This window comes from Triticum aestivum, chromosome 6D, assembly GCF_018294505.1.
Source record: "Triticum aestivum cultivar Chinese Spring chromosome 6D, IWGSC CS RefSeq v2.1, whole genome shotgun sequence".
NCBI lineage: Eukaryota > Viridiplantae > Streptophyta > Magnoliopsida > Poales > Poaceae > Triticum > Triticum aestivum.
In genome coordinates, this window is record NC_057811.1 from 106,528,139 (window position 1) to 106,545,658 (window position 17,520).

Consider the following 17,520-nt stretch of genomic DNA (forward strand, 5'->3'; position numbering starts at 1 on the left):
CCATGGGACCTAGAAGTTCGGCCAAGTACACATAAATGATTTTCCAACTAACTTTTGTGCACTGGAGCATGCGCTTGTACTTCAAATTTGAATTATGTGCATTAAATGCCTGGAAAATGAATTAATGTATAAAAAGGCCAAACGAACCCGGAATAATTCCAAATTTTAGCACGGAACTCCTATTTGATCTAAGCTGCCTATGTAAAACATAAAGGCGGGAGAAAGCAGTGTATGTTGTTTCGCACACGGAGGTGACACGTCCCCTCTCGGAACCATGAGCCTTCTTGAGAGAAGCTCCGGTTTGCAAGAAGCTTGTACCAAAGCTTGTCCCAATTAGGCACCATAGCATGATTTTCAGGCGTGTTTTGGATTTACAGGAATTAAAAAACCAAGTTTCTCAATATTTCGAGCCGAGGCACGACGCCCAGATGTTTGAATTCCATTCCCATTTCTTGCATGGGACCTACAAATTCACCCAAGGACACACATGTGATTTTTCAACCAACTTTGGTGCACTGGAGCATGTGCTTGTAGTTCAAATTTGAATTATGCACATTAAATGCCTAGAAATTCAATTAATGTATAAAAAAGGCAAAAATAACCCAGAATAATTCCAAAATTTAGCACGATACTTCTATTTGGTCTAATCTACCCGTGTAAAAAATTAAGGCGGGAGAAGGCAGTGTATGTCGTTTCGCACACGGAGGTGACATGTTCCCTCTCGGAACCACGAGCCTTCTTGAGAGAAGCTCCGGTTTGCAAGAAGCTTATACCAAAGCTTGTCCAAATTCGGCCAAAAAAATTACCACAGCCTATTGGTGCCATGTCATGACATCATGCCAAGTTTCATGATTTTCAGGCGTGTTTTGGATTTACAGGAATTAAAAAAACCAAGTTTCTCAATCTTTCCGGCCGAGCCACGACGCGCAGATGTTTGAATTTCATTCTCATTTCTTGCATGGGACCTACAAATTCATCCAAGGACACACATGTGATTTTTAACCAACTTTGGTGCACTAGAGCATGTGCTTGTAGTTCAAATTTGAATTATGCACATTAAATGCCCAGAAATCTAATTAATGTATAAAAAGGCCAAACGAACCCAGAATAATTCCAAAATTTAGCGCGATACTTCTATTTGGTCTAATCTACCCGTGTAAAAAAATTAAGGTGGGAGAAGGCAGTGTATGTCGTTTCGCACCCGGAGGTGACACGTTCCCTCTCGGAACCACGAGCCTTCCTGAGAGAAGCTCCGGTTTGCAAGAAGCTTATACCAAAGTTGTCCCAATTCGGCCAAAAAAATTGCCACAACATGTTGGTGCCATGTCATGACACCATGCCAAGTTTCATGATTTTCAGGCATGTTTTGGATTTACAGGAATTAGAAAACCAAAGTTTCTCAATCTTTCCAGCCAAGCCACGATGCGCAGATGTTTGAATGTCATTCCCATTTCTTGAATGGGACCTAGAAATTCACCCAAAGACACACATGTGATTTTTTAACCAACTTTGGTGCACTGGAGCATGTGCTTGTAGTTCAAATTTGAATTATGCACATTAAATGCCCAGAAATTTAATTAATGTATAAAAAAGGCCAAACGAACCCGGAATAATTCCAAAATTTAGCATGATACTTTTAATTGGTCTAATCTGCCTGTGTAAAAAAATTAAGGTGGGAGAAGGCAGTGTACGTATGTCGTTTCGCACACGGAGGTGACACGTTTTCCTCTCGGAACCACGAGCCTTCTTGAGAGAAGTTCCGATTTGCAAGAAGCTTGTACCAAAGCTTGTCCCAATTCGGCCAAAAAATTTACCGCAGCATGTTGGTGCCATGTCATGACACCATGCGAAGTTTCATGATTTTCAGGCGTGTTTTGGATTTACATGAATTAAAAACCAAGTTTCTCAATCTTTTCGGCCGAGCCACGACGCCCAGATGTTTGAATTTCATTCTCATTTCTTGCATGGGACCTACAAATTCACCCAAGGACACACATGTGATTTTTCAACCAACTTTGGTGCACTGGAGCATGTGCTTGTAGTTTAAATTTGAATTATGCACATTAAATGACCAGAAATTCAATTAATGTATAAGAAAGTCCAAACGAACCCAAAATAATTCCAAATTTTAACACGACACTCATATAGTTCTATGTTGCCTCTGTAAAAATTCAAGGGGGAGGCAGCATATATCATTTCGCACACAAATTTGACACGTCCCCCCTCGGGAACCACGAGTCTTCTCGAGAGAAGCTCCGGTTTGCATGAAGCTTATACCAAAAACTTGTCCAAACGTGGCAAATATTTTGCCACAACATGTTGGTACCATGAAATGACACCATGCCAAGTTTCATGATTTTCAATCGAGTTTTGAAGTTCCAGGAATTTTAAAACCAAGTTTTCAATGTTCTCGGCCGAGACACGACGCCCAGATGTTTGAATTTCATTCCCATTTCTTGTATGGGATCTATAAATTCACCCAAAGACACACATGTGATTTTTCAACAAACTTTGATGCACAGGAGCATGTGCTTGTAGTTCAAATTTGAATTATGCACATTAAATGCCTAGAAACTCAATTAATGCATAAAAATGCCAAACGAACCCGGAATAATTCCAAATTTAAACACGACACTCATGTAGTTGCATGTTCACTGTACATAAATGTTCTAGAAATTCAAACACCATCCTTTCCCTCCGTAACACATTTTGTCTTTCAAAACTAATCGTGTGGGATGCGATATAAAATATCTTGGCGCACTGTCTTGTCTGGCTTACGCAGGAAGCTTCGTTGTCTATAGTCCACCGCCCTCGCTTGATAATCGCGAACATTTTTTGAATCCACAAACATTTTATTTCAAAATTATCATTTTTAAAAAATTTGGAACTTGTTTAACTCCCAAATTATTTAAAGCGGAACTAAACTAAAATGGAAAATAAAAAAAATAAAAAAACAGGCCGCCCGAACATGGGCCGCCCAAAAGGGCGCGCTGCGTCTTCTCCTAGCGCGTGGAGCGCAGTATAGGAGGTCCCTACTGCGTGTTCCGGCCTAGGAGGAGGATGTCCCCTGTGAAATGTTTTTTATCACTTATAGAAGGCATTGGTAGGTAATATTTTATAACTTTAGGTGCAATTTTCATGATGTACCGCAAGAAGTAATAGCCTTTTTATTATCAGATATAAATTGTACTAGTAATTTGCAATGTGTCTCCGAACCATTTGAATGGTGAACTATGTAATGTAATTTTAGCTTATTGTGAGAACATGAACCTATTTGTTAGTTTATCATAAATCACGGAGATAGCATGCAAAATTTATTGCCCTCATTGTAAACAATGGCCTAGTACAAATTACTAGAAGTAAATCCGTGCCTCCACGAGAAGTGAATCTATGCCTCTCATGGAAGAAAAAAAACGGAAAACACATTTTTTTCCTTTCTGGGAGGCATGGTCGTGCCTCTCGCGGAAGCAAATCCGTGCCAGCACGAGAAGTAAATCCGTGCCTCTCGCGAAAGGGGAAAAATCACGTATTTTCGTATCAATATGTTTTGGCACAAACCTAAGAAAAGTCAGGAAAAAGTTATCCAAAAGCCGAAAACGCATGCAGAATTTTTAAATAAAAAATCCTAAGAGAGCGTCCAGGCGTGACACATGCGCAGCTGAGAGGGCACACAAATGACGCGCTCTCTGCCTACTTCAAGTGATCCTTGAGGAGGCTCGCAAAGAAGCGATGTTTCATTAGTTGCTCCCCAAATGCACTGTAAAGCGCCAAATAGGAAACACCATCAACCAGCTCGAGACGAGGGACGACGACCCGAAAACTACAGCATACGCGCGCTGTTTTGGTCGAGCGTAAATCTTGAAGCAATCTTATCGTGTGGTGGGAGATTTAGATGTGAGATAGCTAATTATTATCTAGATGAGAGTTAGCAAATCCGTTTTTAGTTTGTTATAAATCATGGTGATTGCATGCAAAATTTATTCCCTCGTTATAAGCAATGACATATTCAACAGAGTGGCGCCAAGCCGGATGGATGAAGTGGCCAAGCTTCTCGCATTCTCTGTGACAAGAGAGTGCCACAAAAGCTAAAAGGCAAGTTCTATAGGACGGAGGTACGACCCGCAATGTTGTATCACGCTGAGTGTTGGCTGACTAAAAGGCGACATGTTCAACAGTTAGGTTGACGGAGATGTGTATGTTGAGATGGATGTGTGGCCACACGAGGAAGGACCGAGTCCGGAATGATGATATATGAGATAGAGTTTGGGTAGCACCAATTGAAGAGAAGCTTGTCCAACATCATCTGAGATTGTTTGGGCGTATTCAGCGTAGGCCTCCAGAAGCTGCGGTGCATAGCGGGAGGCTGAAGCGTGCAAAGAATGTCAAGAGAGGTTGGGGTAGACCGAATTTGACATGGAAGGAGTCTGTTAAGAGAGACCTGAAAGATTGAAGTATCACCAAAGAACTAGCTATGGAAAGGGTGCGTGAAAGCTTACTATCCATGTGCCAGAGCCATGAGGTGGTCGCAAGATCTTATGGGTTTCACCTCAGCTTTGTTGTTATTGTTGTTTTTATAAGCAATGACATAGCAAAAATTATAATTCTTTTTTTAGGGGACACACATTGTAATTCTGCAAAGGAAAAAAGAGTAGGTATCAAACACAATAAGAGTCGCGCAAGGGGCGCTCCCTCGCGATGTCCACATCGGCAACAGGTTTACTGTTCGTTTTGGCCAATGAGAACGCAGCTTTGTGTCCACGTCAGCGCTTGTTTTGGCCAATGGAAGCGTCAGTTCGTGTGGGTCCATCACATCGCTCGCCGCCTCCTCGCCCGTTTCGGTCGCCTCGACCCTCGAGCCCCCGATCCCTTCTCCTTTTCTCCCTAAAATTTTGCAGCACACGCAAACTCTTCGTTCTCTTCTTTCCACAATCTGGTCCTTCCCATTCTTGGCAGGAGGCAGAGCAGCTACCAACGGCCGGGAAGGTGGGGAGGAGGAGGAGGAGGGGAAGCGGCTGCGAGCACGCCATCGGCCCTGGACCTCGAGGGAGGATTGGCTGGGAGGAGAAGGAGGCGGTGGCGGTTTCAATCTGTGATCTGCCACCGCCACCGCCACATGGACAGATGGCAGGATCTGAGGTGAGCTCCCTCCCGTGCGCCGGCGTCGGTGAGAGCCGGGAGCACCACAAAGTCATTGCGTAGTCCGCCTCCGGCTTCTCTGATCAGTAAGATCTTCCTCCTCTTCGTTCCCCTCTCCTTCTCCCTCTTCCTGGCAGGATGGTTAGCCTTGATTTGGATGGTGTGATGGCCACATAATCGTAGACGTGTAGTTATTGCTTGTGAAATTGCTCCATCTATATATGTTTGTCAGAGTTTTGGTTAACCGCTCCTGTTTATAGTAGTAAAATTGCATCAGCACTCCCTCAAAAAGCAGTACCTTTTGATGTGTTTGGGATCGTTCCTCCCTTGAAATCACTCTATTATTATTTTGTTTGTTTGTATTGAAGTCTTTTATCCAATTTTTGCATGTGTGTTTCCTCTGTTCGTAGGTGGTTGTCGAGTGAGCACCGGTTTTGTGGCCTTTCATCGATCGATCGTGTTGTTCATCTTCCTGTGGTGGGCCTTTTGCTTCGTTTGTGGTCAAGATGAGTTTCTGCTATATCCGTCTGTGTGATTTAGTGTTTTTGGTGTCCTTAGATTCATAAGTATGTTGGTCGATTCATGCTCACTAGGTGTTTGATGCTATGCCATCCATATGGTGGCCTGAGATTTTCGTTTCTTTTGTCAGAAATCGCACAAGTGAGCTCATTCTTGACTTCGATATGGCGTTCAGTGTGCTGAGTGGATCGTCTCTGTAGTTCAGGTACTGTTGGGATCTCTTTGAGCTAGGTTCAGTTACTTCTGATTGGTCTCGGTTTGTTATTCTCGCTATTATTTTGGTTGCGCTCTCTTGTGATGCGGTTGTATATTGCCGAGTCTTTCTCCATCAACACATCGGCTATCTCGGCATATTCTTACTTTTCTATCCTTTACTAAATAGCCCACACTTCATACTCTGATTCCACTTTTCCACACGTACCCTCTGATGCACTACTCTACTTTCAGAACAGCGTATGGTAGCAGCGGCTGTGACATTTTTTTTGGAAGTTTCAGAATATTTGAATTCTGCAGTCACCTCCCTTAATTTCTACACCATAGGATAGAGTACAACGAGTCCTCTCAGATTCAATTTTTTGTACGCTAACAAAGACAAAGAGATTAAGCTAAGTTATTCAAACACCTAGATGATCTGAGTTGCCTACTTTGTCTTACCATAGGATTGCATTTCTACAAACTATGTTGCTTTTTAATCATCAGGGTTTTTATATTTTTCAGTTCATCCAGCAAAAAGTAATCTGATTTGTCAACTAATTATAAACAACATCATGTTAACGTGAATTTTGGTTCACCTTCACTCATTCTCACATTTATCACCATAAAATATTTTATATGCAAATTGTCTTTGTCCTTAGTCATGAACGGGTTTTGTTGAGGTGCACTCGTGTACAGCCCTTTAAGTCATCAAGTACTTTGGTGTCCTATTTTTTGCAATAAAGAACTTTTCATGGTGCATTTTCTTCTGCAATCCTATTTAGATGAGCACCAGCATCTCTGTAACTTCTTCAGAATACAGTAACGAAGCTGCATTTGTTTTCATGGATGGCTCTTCTCTCATCAGGCGGCACCAAATTGGTAGGGCTTCACCTCATACTTTCAATGCTTCTCATTCAGTGCATCGTTGTTTTGTGCTTGAATACTCTTCTTTTACTTGCATCTTCTTTTCCATTAAACTTGACTGAGCATTTTAGTCGGGCAATGTGCCCGTGTCAATTCTACATATGGTTATTGCATCAGCTTGATACAAAATGAGAGCATTTCATTTTCATTCGCTGCACTCCATCTACATCTTTCATGTTACAATTAAACTCACCCAATGCACCAAGAAACCTTTTTTTTTATATATTTTCAGTATCTACAATCTTTCTTCACTGGCGGCTAGATAGTTTCATGGTTATGTTCTTCTATAATTATCTTTTTGGGTCAATTCACACATGATATAGCTAATATGCTGTATGGCGAATTAATTTAGCTCTGTTTCGGTGGCCAACTACCGATGTGTTATTAGTGGCTAGAACAAGGCACATACTATTTTTTTCCCTTTTGATTGGGTGATATACCCCACAACTGTAAAGAAATGAAGTTGCAATGTCGTACGGCAAACTAATTTAGCTCGGTTTCGGTGGCTAACTGCTGACATCTTATTAGTGGCTAGAACAAGGCACGTACTGTTTTTTTTCTTCTTTCGATTGGATGATATACCCCATAGCTGTAAATAATGAAGCTGTAGTGTAATGATATATCATCTTTTTTCTGCACCTTTTGCCTTGCGGTCTTCAGTACTTGTGGTTAGCTGATGTTTATTTTCTGATTCTACTAACTCTTGTTAGCAGGGTTATCTGACATGGTTTGCAATGTTAGTGTTGGTCTGAAGCTTTTCTAGAAGCATTTGTGTGTTCTCAAGCTCAGGAGTTACAAGGAGCAATGGTGCTATGAAGGTCTTGAACTTCCACTAATCTTCTACTGAAGAATGATCCTTAGCTTAGTTACTTAGTTTGATTTCTTTTTTCGAGGATAGGTTTGGAGTTGCATCCACTTTTGTCTAGGTTGGTACTTCGTCTAATGCATGGCTGAATGCAAACAACTGATTTATTTTTCTTATAATATATGAACCATGTACTGCATCAATACTCAATGTAGATCGTGCTTGCAATTGTCTGAGCACAAAAACAGTTGACATATTATGTATCACCAATAGCATATTCATGTGCTAACCAAAATGAGAAGAAAAAAATTGATGAAACGGTCAGCCTCTTACCTGGCACCGCACAGCCACCTCTCAAGAGGCGCCCCAACTTCTCTCTCTCAAACAAAAAAAAGAGGCGCCCCAACCACTAGTGTACTCGCGACAGAGTGCAGATGCAAAGAGGACTCAACACAAGCCACTCGATCTCGATCGACGCCAGTAACCGCCAGCCTCGCGCGCCCCGCCACCAGAAACCACTAACCGCCGGCCGCGCGCTATGGAGAGCACCGTCGACGCAATGGCGGCCGCCTACGACGCGCTGGTCGACGCCGCGGCCGCCGCCGTCCGCGAGCCCGGTCGCACGGTGGCGCTCACGGACCTCCACCGCTGCCTCGACGCCTTCAGCGAGTCCTGCGACCGAGCCGAGGGCCTCGTCCAGGCTGCCGCCGCCGGCCTCGGCCCCGCCGCCTCCCGCCACGACGCGCTGTGTCGCGCCGTGCGCGCGGTCGACAAGGATCTCCGGGCCGCCGCCGCCGCCGGCGGCCAGGAGGAGAACGAGATGGAGCAGGAAAAGAATCGCCCTCCGACCACGCCGCTGGCGGCCGAGGACAAATAGCCCAATCGATCTATCCCGTCTCCTGTTGATGCGATGTTCATCGGTCGTTCTTGTTTTTTCCATGTGATGTTCATCGTTCTTCTTGGTTTCTTGGTTGATGTTCCCGCTAATCTTGTTAGTCATCTACGGGGTAGAACATTAATTCGTCGCCTCTGCTTGCAAAATAATCATGAGAAAACAATCGAGGGGCTCATGTATTTTGTGGTTCGTCCTTCAAATACAATGCATGCATGCATGCTGTAGAATTTTGTTCAAATTCATGGACTGAAACTGTACGTGCTGTCATCCTGTGAGATCATGCATTGTATGCCGTCCACGAGATTAGTGTGAGGCGAGATCTGATTTGACAGTGGGAAGCAACGCATGCAGGGAAATCCAAAGCTGGAGGACCAGCCTCTTGTGTGGTGCCAGCGTAGCGGCGATTCGTCTTGGTTTGGTGGCCACGGCTAGCTGACCAGACGTACTCAATCTCTCTCGGCAGGCATCAGCTGGGTGTTTCTTTCCCAGGCGGCCACGCGACCGCTACATGGATAAGGCGAAAACAGCGACAGTAGCACCAACACCACCAACATCAAGTTCAAGCTGCAGATACCTCTCGCTGGCCTTTCGCTGTTGCATTGCTTTCCTGGTGCCGCGTAGCCACAAAGCAATTTATACTGCTAGTGCTCATACCGGACCAAATTTCTCCTTTTCAGGTAAGGAAAACCACAGAGATTCGTATAAAGGATCGAGTTTGTGGTGCTTTTCTGTTTCGACAACAGAGTTTTCAGCGTGTCACTCACTGTAGCATCAGAACAACGCATTTGAAAGAAGTTTCAGCGGTGGAGGTGAGATATATAAACGCTTAGGTTTTCAGTGATCTTTTTCTTTCTTTGAGAATGAGTTTTCGGCGTGTTATTATAGTATTAATATTATAGCACAATATTTGGTCACAGTTTCCCGGATGCACACCGCCGCACATCTTGCAGACTTTATTCTGATGTTTGTCATTACAATCTGCACGTGCTTCATCTATGATGATAGGCTCCAATTTTCCCAATGCAACTGTTTAACATTCTTCTGAACATTCATTGTTTCCATGTCTCGTCCTCTCTAACTGGGACGTTTACTTGATAATTTGATATGGTCGATGAACATCTATAACCTTGTGTTGACGTCTTGCTGGCCGCTAGAAAGGCCGAGAATGCATTATCTGAAGTCCCTGACAATCCTATATCTTGCCCGAAACAATTCTACAGATATTATGAATGCACTTCAGAAATGCTCACAATGGTGTAGGAATTGGAAACTCGCCACCTTTGCTTATCAGGAGCATTCAGAAATGAGGAAATACCAGGGGATGAAACAGTCAGATTGGATGACAGGGGATGAAACTGCAGTCACAGAGCTATAGTGTCCTGACATCACCACATATTACTCAGATACCGATCGATATATTTGTTAGGATCAAAACAACCTATTGCCGGATAAGCTACAGTACAAAGATTTTTCACAACAAATTAATCTTCTGTTAGCTTGATTCACAGCAAAAAAAAATGGTGTTGACAATCTAAGGGTTCGTGCAAAGATTGCCAATTGTTACCGAAAAAACCACTTTGGAGATCAATGCTTAGGAATCTAGACATGTTAATATATTTAAGAATGAGCTAAGAGGATCAATTCCAATTTGGATCAGCACCTTCAACTTGCTATTCTATGTAGAACTTATCAAACAACAACCTTATAGGGGAAATCCCAGAGTCTTGTTGGACATGACAATGCTGACTGGAATCAGATGAAAGCACATCCTTTTAGACCCAAAGGGCTTTGAGCTGCCTGTTTACAACTGTCCATCCCTCCTGTACTACACTGTCTCTTGGCAAATTCGCAGCGACAAAAACAATTTAACGGGTTCTGTACCTTCAGAGATAAGTTGAAGGCACTCATCACTCATGTTGATGTTGGGCTTCAAAAATTTTGTCTGGAGAGATTTCACAATTACACTCTAACCCCACAAACCTGGTGGTAGACCTTTCCAACAACCATATCCCGGATATGGTTCAAGATGCATTGAATAATCTTCACTACCTTTCTAAATTCAGCATTCCCAACGATTACTTAGATGGGTTTGTTCCAGTCGAAGGCCAGTTCGCCACGTTCTCGGGCTCGAGCTTTGGTGGAAACCCAAAGCAACATGCCCCAGATCACCACCGCAATCAGAGTTGTGACTCAATAGAAGGGACTCAAAGGCTCCACAGGACAAGTATACGGGGTCATGTTTGCGGTTGCATCTCTTGTGTTCTTTGGAGTAGGGGTACTTTTAGACCAGTGATGATTTACAGGCTTGTTTGGTAGGCGCGCTCTTATTTTGGGACGAAGTTACATGATCGGGAAGAGATGTATGCCTTCCATTTTTTACTTTGAGTGGAGGTTTCAAATTACTGTAGGGGTACGTGATGATTTAGCTTCTTCCTACTAGGCATTATACAATGTCCTGTTTGACTCCTAAATCATGTCATGTTCCAAACTACAAGAATCAACAGGATTAAACTAACCTACTAACAGAAAGATAATACAAACAATTTGTATTGCCCCTTGTGCAAAACTTACAGTCATTTGGATGGATAAAATACAAGGAGTGGCAATAGCTTCTGCTGGAACAATTAGCATAGCTTAATTACATAGCTACACTCAAAGGCCTGTACTACCAGAAAGACAGACACAGTTTCAAGGATCACATCGCAGTCAAGATGAAGTACTGGAAGGGAAAACACAAAGTTAATCCTGACTCTGCCTATTGCTTGCTTTTTTCCATCAAAGGTTTCACACTTGGAAACACGATAATTCGGAAAAACTAAGAAAAACGCAAAGTTAATCCTTAGTCTACCTACGGCCAGCCTTTACCATCAAAGGTTTCACACAACACGAAAATGCAACAATTTGGAAAAAGTGCTCAACGGCCAAGGGAGGTATTCTCGATAGGGTCTAGATGAAGATTGATTGGCACGGTCCAATCTAAAGGACATAACAATACTACAGACAATGAACATGCAGCTGCTGATCTAGTAACTTACATAGTTGAAATAAGGTTTAGTTAAACCAACCACTGGCATCTACTCCCTCCGTCCCAAAATATAAGAACGTTTTTAACACTAGCATAGTGTCAAAAACGTTCTTATATTCTGGGACAGAGGGAGTAGCTTCTTGTTCTTCACAATACCATGTACATAACAAGGATATCAGAGTTCCAAAATGGTGCACAAATCAGGTTATAATAAATCCAGATCATCAACCATAAAAAGGAAATCAGGGCCTGCGTGCATCACTCGATGCAGAGGGTTTCCCCTCTTTTTGAATAAATAAATAAAATGTTAACCAAGTTATGCATCAAGTATTTAGATAACTATATTAGATGTCAAGGCTCTGATTCGATACAGGGCACTGAAAAAGGCCAAAAGGTAGTTTCTATCTGAAATTACTAATTCTGCTTCACCTTCTTCTAACAGTTCTAGACGATTATGAGAGTGAAACCAACATTCTGAACCAGCTAAAATCAGAATGTTTGTTTATTACCCAGCTCTATATCTCATATCTGTGAGCCCAGCCATTATCCCATCTGAGTAATTGTGATGTTTTTTTTTTCAACTATTATCTCTTCATCTAGACCGTCTCAGTATGTGTACTGTACTGACATGGCAAAATTAGGGGCGTTTATGCAACATGCGCTTAGCCATGATCTGTTGCCATCGGCCTGTGGTGTCGGCTAATTTTCCTGCTGAATTCAACATTTACAAACCTAAAACCTTGTAAGACTAAACTAATTGACACTGCAAATTTAGTAAGACCTAATTACCATGTTGGAGCTTTACATCTACTGTCAATTCTCTTTTCAAGACTTGATAATAACAGAGCACAATCAGGTTAGCCCCAGACGTCCACTATCAAACTAGGATCACAAACAATACCAAGCATGCATAGTGTTGCCTGAACTTTGTCATTCATATATGGTGAAGGCACTATCAAACTCACTATGTAGAAGCACCTGTCTGTTAAGCCACCATATCGGTGAAGCCCATGTCCTTGAGGAGCTCATCCACCTGCTGCAACTCCACCAGGGGCAAGCCAGTCGAGGGATCGTCGAGCTGTGCACCTGGGCTGATGCTCTCAGGGAAGAAATCGAGCGCCGCCAGCTCCAGGAAGTCGTTGAGGTCCATGCCCGACACCTCACCGTCATCCGCAGCGGCGGCCGAGCGTGGTGGTTGCTTGAGGTTGGTTTCGGCCGCCGCGCCGTGCATCCTGACAGCCGCTGCGTCGTATGCTCCGGCGGTCTCCTCGGCGGCGCCGAAGCTGCCGAGCCCCTGGTCAGCTCGCCGCACCGGGTCCCAGATCTGCGCCGAGTACTCCCCGCGATACGGGTGCACGCCGGCGTGCCTCGATCGAGCGCTCAATGCCTTCCTCCAGGCCTGAATGTTCGAGCGCAGCTCCGGGAAGAGGTCCATGGGCGACTCCTCGCCGTCGATGCCGGCCGTGGGTGGCTGCTCGTAGTTGGTTACGGCCTTGGCGCCGTACAGCGTGACAGCCGCCGCGTCATAGGCTCTCGCGGCCTCCTCGCCCGTGGCGAAGCTGCCGAGCCAGAACAGCTTGGCTCGCCGCTCCGGGTCCCGGATCTGCGCAGAGTACCTGCCGCTCCGGGGATGCAGGTACACGCCGCGGAACCCCGACCTGGGCGCGGCCCGCTTCTTCTTATTCCTCTCGGCATTCCCCGGCGCCTCGCCCTCGCAGGAGACGCGCAGGAGCGGCGCGTCCCCATCATCGCCTTGCTGGTTGGAGTCGGTGAAGGCCGCCGCCGCGCCGTGCAGCCCGACGGCCGCCGCCTCGGCGGCTGCGCAGGACCAGATCTGCGCCCCGTGCTCTCCGCTCGGGGTCCCGTGCACGCCGAAGAGCCCCGGCCGACGCTCCGTCGCAGCAGCCGCGGGATGCTTGAGGTTGGTCTTCGTGGCCGCGGCGTGCAGCCTGATGGCCGCCGCGCCGTGCGCTCTGGCAACCTCCCCGGTGGCTTGTTGCTGCCCCGGGACCCTGATCTGCACCGTGTGCTTCCCGGGGCGCATCCGGTGCACGCCGCGGCATCGCGACGAGGAGCCCGGACAGGCCGTCGCCTCCCCTCCATCGGAGGCCGGCCTGGACGCCGCCCGCTTCCTCCTGCTGGCCGTGACCGAAGCCACGGCCTCATCGTGCTCCACCGCCATCAGAGCACCGGTTCGAGAGGGAAGGAGCACGTCGACGGGTTCATGGGGTTTTAGGGAGGCAGGCTCTGCAGAGGAGAGGAGAGAGGTGTCTGTTTACCACCCGCAAAGGGCAACTCCAGAAGAGTCTTGCTAGGAGCAGACTCCATTTTGACGTCCCCAAGTCAAAACACAAATTCAGTTATTCCCACTAATCTAACATTCATAACATATTTTGTTCAACTCGACTTCATTCATAATACAAGTCCAACCTACGGCGCGCTCGGCACGGAATCACGGCCGTACTTCTCAACTACTTGGGGGCTTTGTGAGATATGGATAGAAACTCCCTCCACAGGGTTTTGTGAGATTAAATGTCGACGCCGCTTTTTATGTTGATGAAGGGTTGAGAGCAACGGCCGTTGTTATTCGCGACGATATCTCTTACGTAACGGATGCGGCCACAGCTGAGGCTCGTGCCCTTCGTGACAGACTGATCTTGACAGAAAATTGGGGATGTAACAAAGTGAAGGTGAATTGTGATTGCATGAAGGTTATCCAAATTATGAAGGAGGAGGCAATTTGATCGGCATGAGGAGTGCAACTTTTTAGCTAAAAAATTATAGTATTTCTTTATTCCATTGTTCTAGGGAGAGCAATTATGTGGCTCATTTGCTAGCTAGCAATGCGGAGGGACCTCTTTCCACGATGTGGAAGGTGGATCCGCCTAGTTTCATCATAGAGGCTTTGACAAATGATGTAAACTTGTTTGAAACTCAATAAAATGCCATGATAGCTTTCCCTATAGAAAAACTCAAGTTCATTCATACTCCCTCCTTTCTAGTTTAAAGGGCCCATCTCAAAATTTTCAGATTTTCATTATATTAGTCTCACTTTGAGTTCAGCTGAGTTAAATAGCTTTGAGTCCCACGCCACATTTAATGAGAGAGGGGGAATTAGTGGTCATGCATGCAACTTATTCTACATGCATCATGCAAGTCCAATGAGAGAGAGGGTGCCATATTTCAGTTGAATGAGTAGGGAATACTCCCTCTGTCCGAAAATACTTGTCATTAAAATGGACAAAAAGGGATGTATCTAGAATTAAAATACATCTTAATACATCCCCTTTTATTTATTTTGATGACAAGTATTTCCGAACGGAGGGAGTATTTCATTGGGCAATTTTGTATCCACAAAACTCGTTTCATCCACTCACAATCTACCTTAATTGATAAGATTTTAGATTTGAGCCATCTAAACCAAAAGAGAGGGAGTAATAATTTGAATGGAAAATTGGCCATTCCAGATCAAATTTCACATCAGGTGATCACCACAAGGGGTGAACCTCCTCATGGACAGCCATTGCTAAGTGATATGCAATTTTCACCCAAAAAGATACCGATTACTCCATAGGCCACGAGATAAAGGTCCTCCTGCTGCAGTGGCAATATACCAATTTTCAAGATAGCCTCCATGTCAATAGTCCAGAAATATTGTTGAAGTACATGCACTTTCTAAGCACCATTCCGCTCTAAAAATTCGATACTTTGTTCAGTTGGCACTGTTATTTAGGAGTTATCGGGTGAAATGGTAAACTGTGAGGAATCCATGGATGGCGCGACGTTCGGGGTCTTCTTCCCATTTCCAACTCTTCATAGCATTGTTTTTAACCAGCTCCATGCCATAAGCAATACTTCTCCAAATGGACGAGGAATTACTCGAAAATACATGTCAACTAAAATTCCAGTGAAATAATATTTAGCTCGAAGTATCCTGGCACACGAAGACTTTGGTGATCCCACTAACCTCCATGCTTGCTTGGTCGGCAAAGCTTGATTAAATGCATGTGTATCTCTAAAACCAATTTTTCCTTAGACTTGGGAAAATTCATTATATATCCTACACCGGCAATGCACTTTGATGGGTTAATAAGTTGTCCCGTAGCAAAAGCATAAGTGTTCAAAGCATCCTTAAAAATTGTCATTCGTCAGATGCAACATGAAGAATAATAGGGAACCGTTCGCAAATAATAAGTGTGACATAGTCAACACTCTCTGACATATTTTTATTGACCCCCATCCACTAACTTGTGCAGAATTATGCAATAAGGCAGCTAGCACGTCAGCAACAAAGATCAATAAAAGCGGGGATAATAGGACACCTTGGCGCGGTCTGCGAGTAGGGGGTAAATTGATCAAGCAGCTTCCCATTGAATTTTGATGAGTACTTAAAAGAGCGCACACATAACTCTAGCAATCCACTGAGAAGAAAACCCGCATTTGTCCAACGCATGTTGCAGAAAATCCCAGTCAACTCGTCATAAGCCTTTGACAAATCTACTTTATAAGCATGGAATAAATCTCCTCCACTTCCTCTAGACTGGATATGATGAATATAGTCCAAAGAAATAATAGCATTATAGGAGATAATACATCCAAGGATAAATGCGCTATGATTCTCTGAGATCAAGTCCATGAGGAGAGGATGAAGGCAGTTAACCATACACTTCGGTACACATTTGTATACCATATTGCATAAGGAGATAGGCCAGAAATCCTTTATGGTCATTGGGTGAGGTTTTTTCAGAATCAACGCAATTGCATGTCATTCACACCATGAGACATGTGTCCCGACAAAAGAATAAACAGACTGCTGAAATAATTTCATGTATGAGACACACCAAATTCCTTTGGTAGAACCAAGAGGGGAAGTCGTCTGAGCCGGGACATTCTACGGGCCATTTTGGAATAGTGCATCAGAAATCTCCTCATCCGATAAAGTGGCACTGGTTTTCATGTTCATATCCTCAGAAATTTTAATGCATTGCCAACACTGCTTCAACAGAGAAGATTGTGCCCTTTGTATATGTTGGGGAACGTAGTAATTTCAAAAAAATTCCTACGCACACGCAAGATCATGGTGATGCATAGCAACGAGAGGGGAGAGTGTTGTCCACGTACCCTCGTAGACCGAAAGCGGAAGCGTTAACACAACGCGGTTGATGTAGTCGTACGTCTTCACGATCCGACCGATCAAGTACCGAACGTACGGCACCTCCGAGTTCAGCACACGTTCAGCTCGATGATGTCCCTCAAACTCCGATCCAGCCGAGTGTTGAGGGAGAGTTTCTTCAGCACGACGGCGTGGTGACAATGATGATGTTCTACCGACGGAGGGGGGCACCGCACACGGCTAAGAGATCAATAGATCAATTGTTGTGTCTATGGGGTGGCCCCCTGCCCCCGTATATAAAGGAGCAAGGGGAAGGCCGGCCGGCCCCTGTTGGCGCGCCAGGAGGAGGAGTCCTCCTCCTAGTAGGAGTAGGACTCCCCTCTTTCCTACTCCTACTAGGAGGGGGAAAGGAAGGGGGAGAGGGAGAAGGAAAGGGGGGTGCCGCCCCCCCTCTCCTAGTCCAATTCGGACCAGAGGGGGAGGGGGCGCGCGGCCCCTCCTGGCTGCCCCTCTCTCTCTCCACTAAGGCCCATAAGGCCCATTACTTCTCCCGGGGGGTTCCGGTAACCCTCCGGCACTCCGGTTTTCTCCGAAATCACCCGGAACATTTCCGGTGTCCGAATATAGTCGTCCAATATATCAATCTTTATGTCTCGACCATTTCGAGACTCCTCGTCATGTCCGTGATCTCATCCGGGACTCCGAACTCCTTCGGTACATCAAAACTCATAATAAAACTGTCATCGTAACGTTAAGCGTGCGGACCCTACGGGTTCGAGAACTATGTAGACATGACCGAGACACGTCTCCGGTCAATAACCAATAGCGGGACCTAGATGCCCATATTGGCTCCCACATATTCTACGAAGATCTTTATCGGTCAAACCGCATAACAACATACGTTGTTC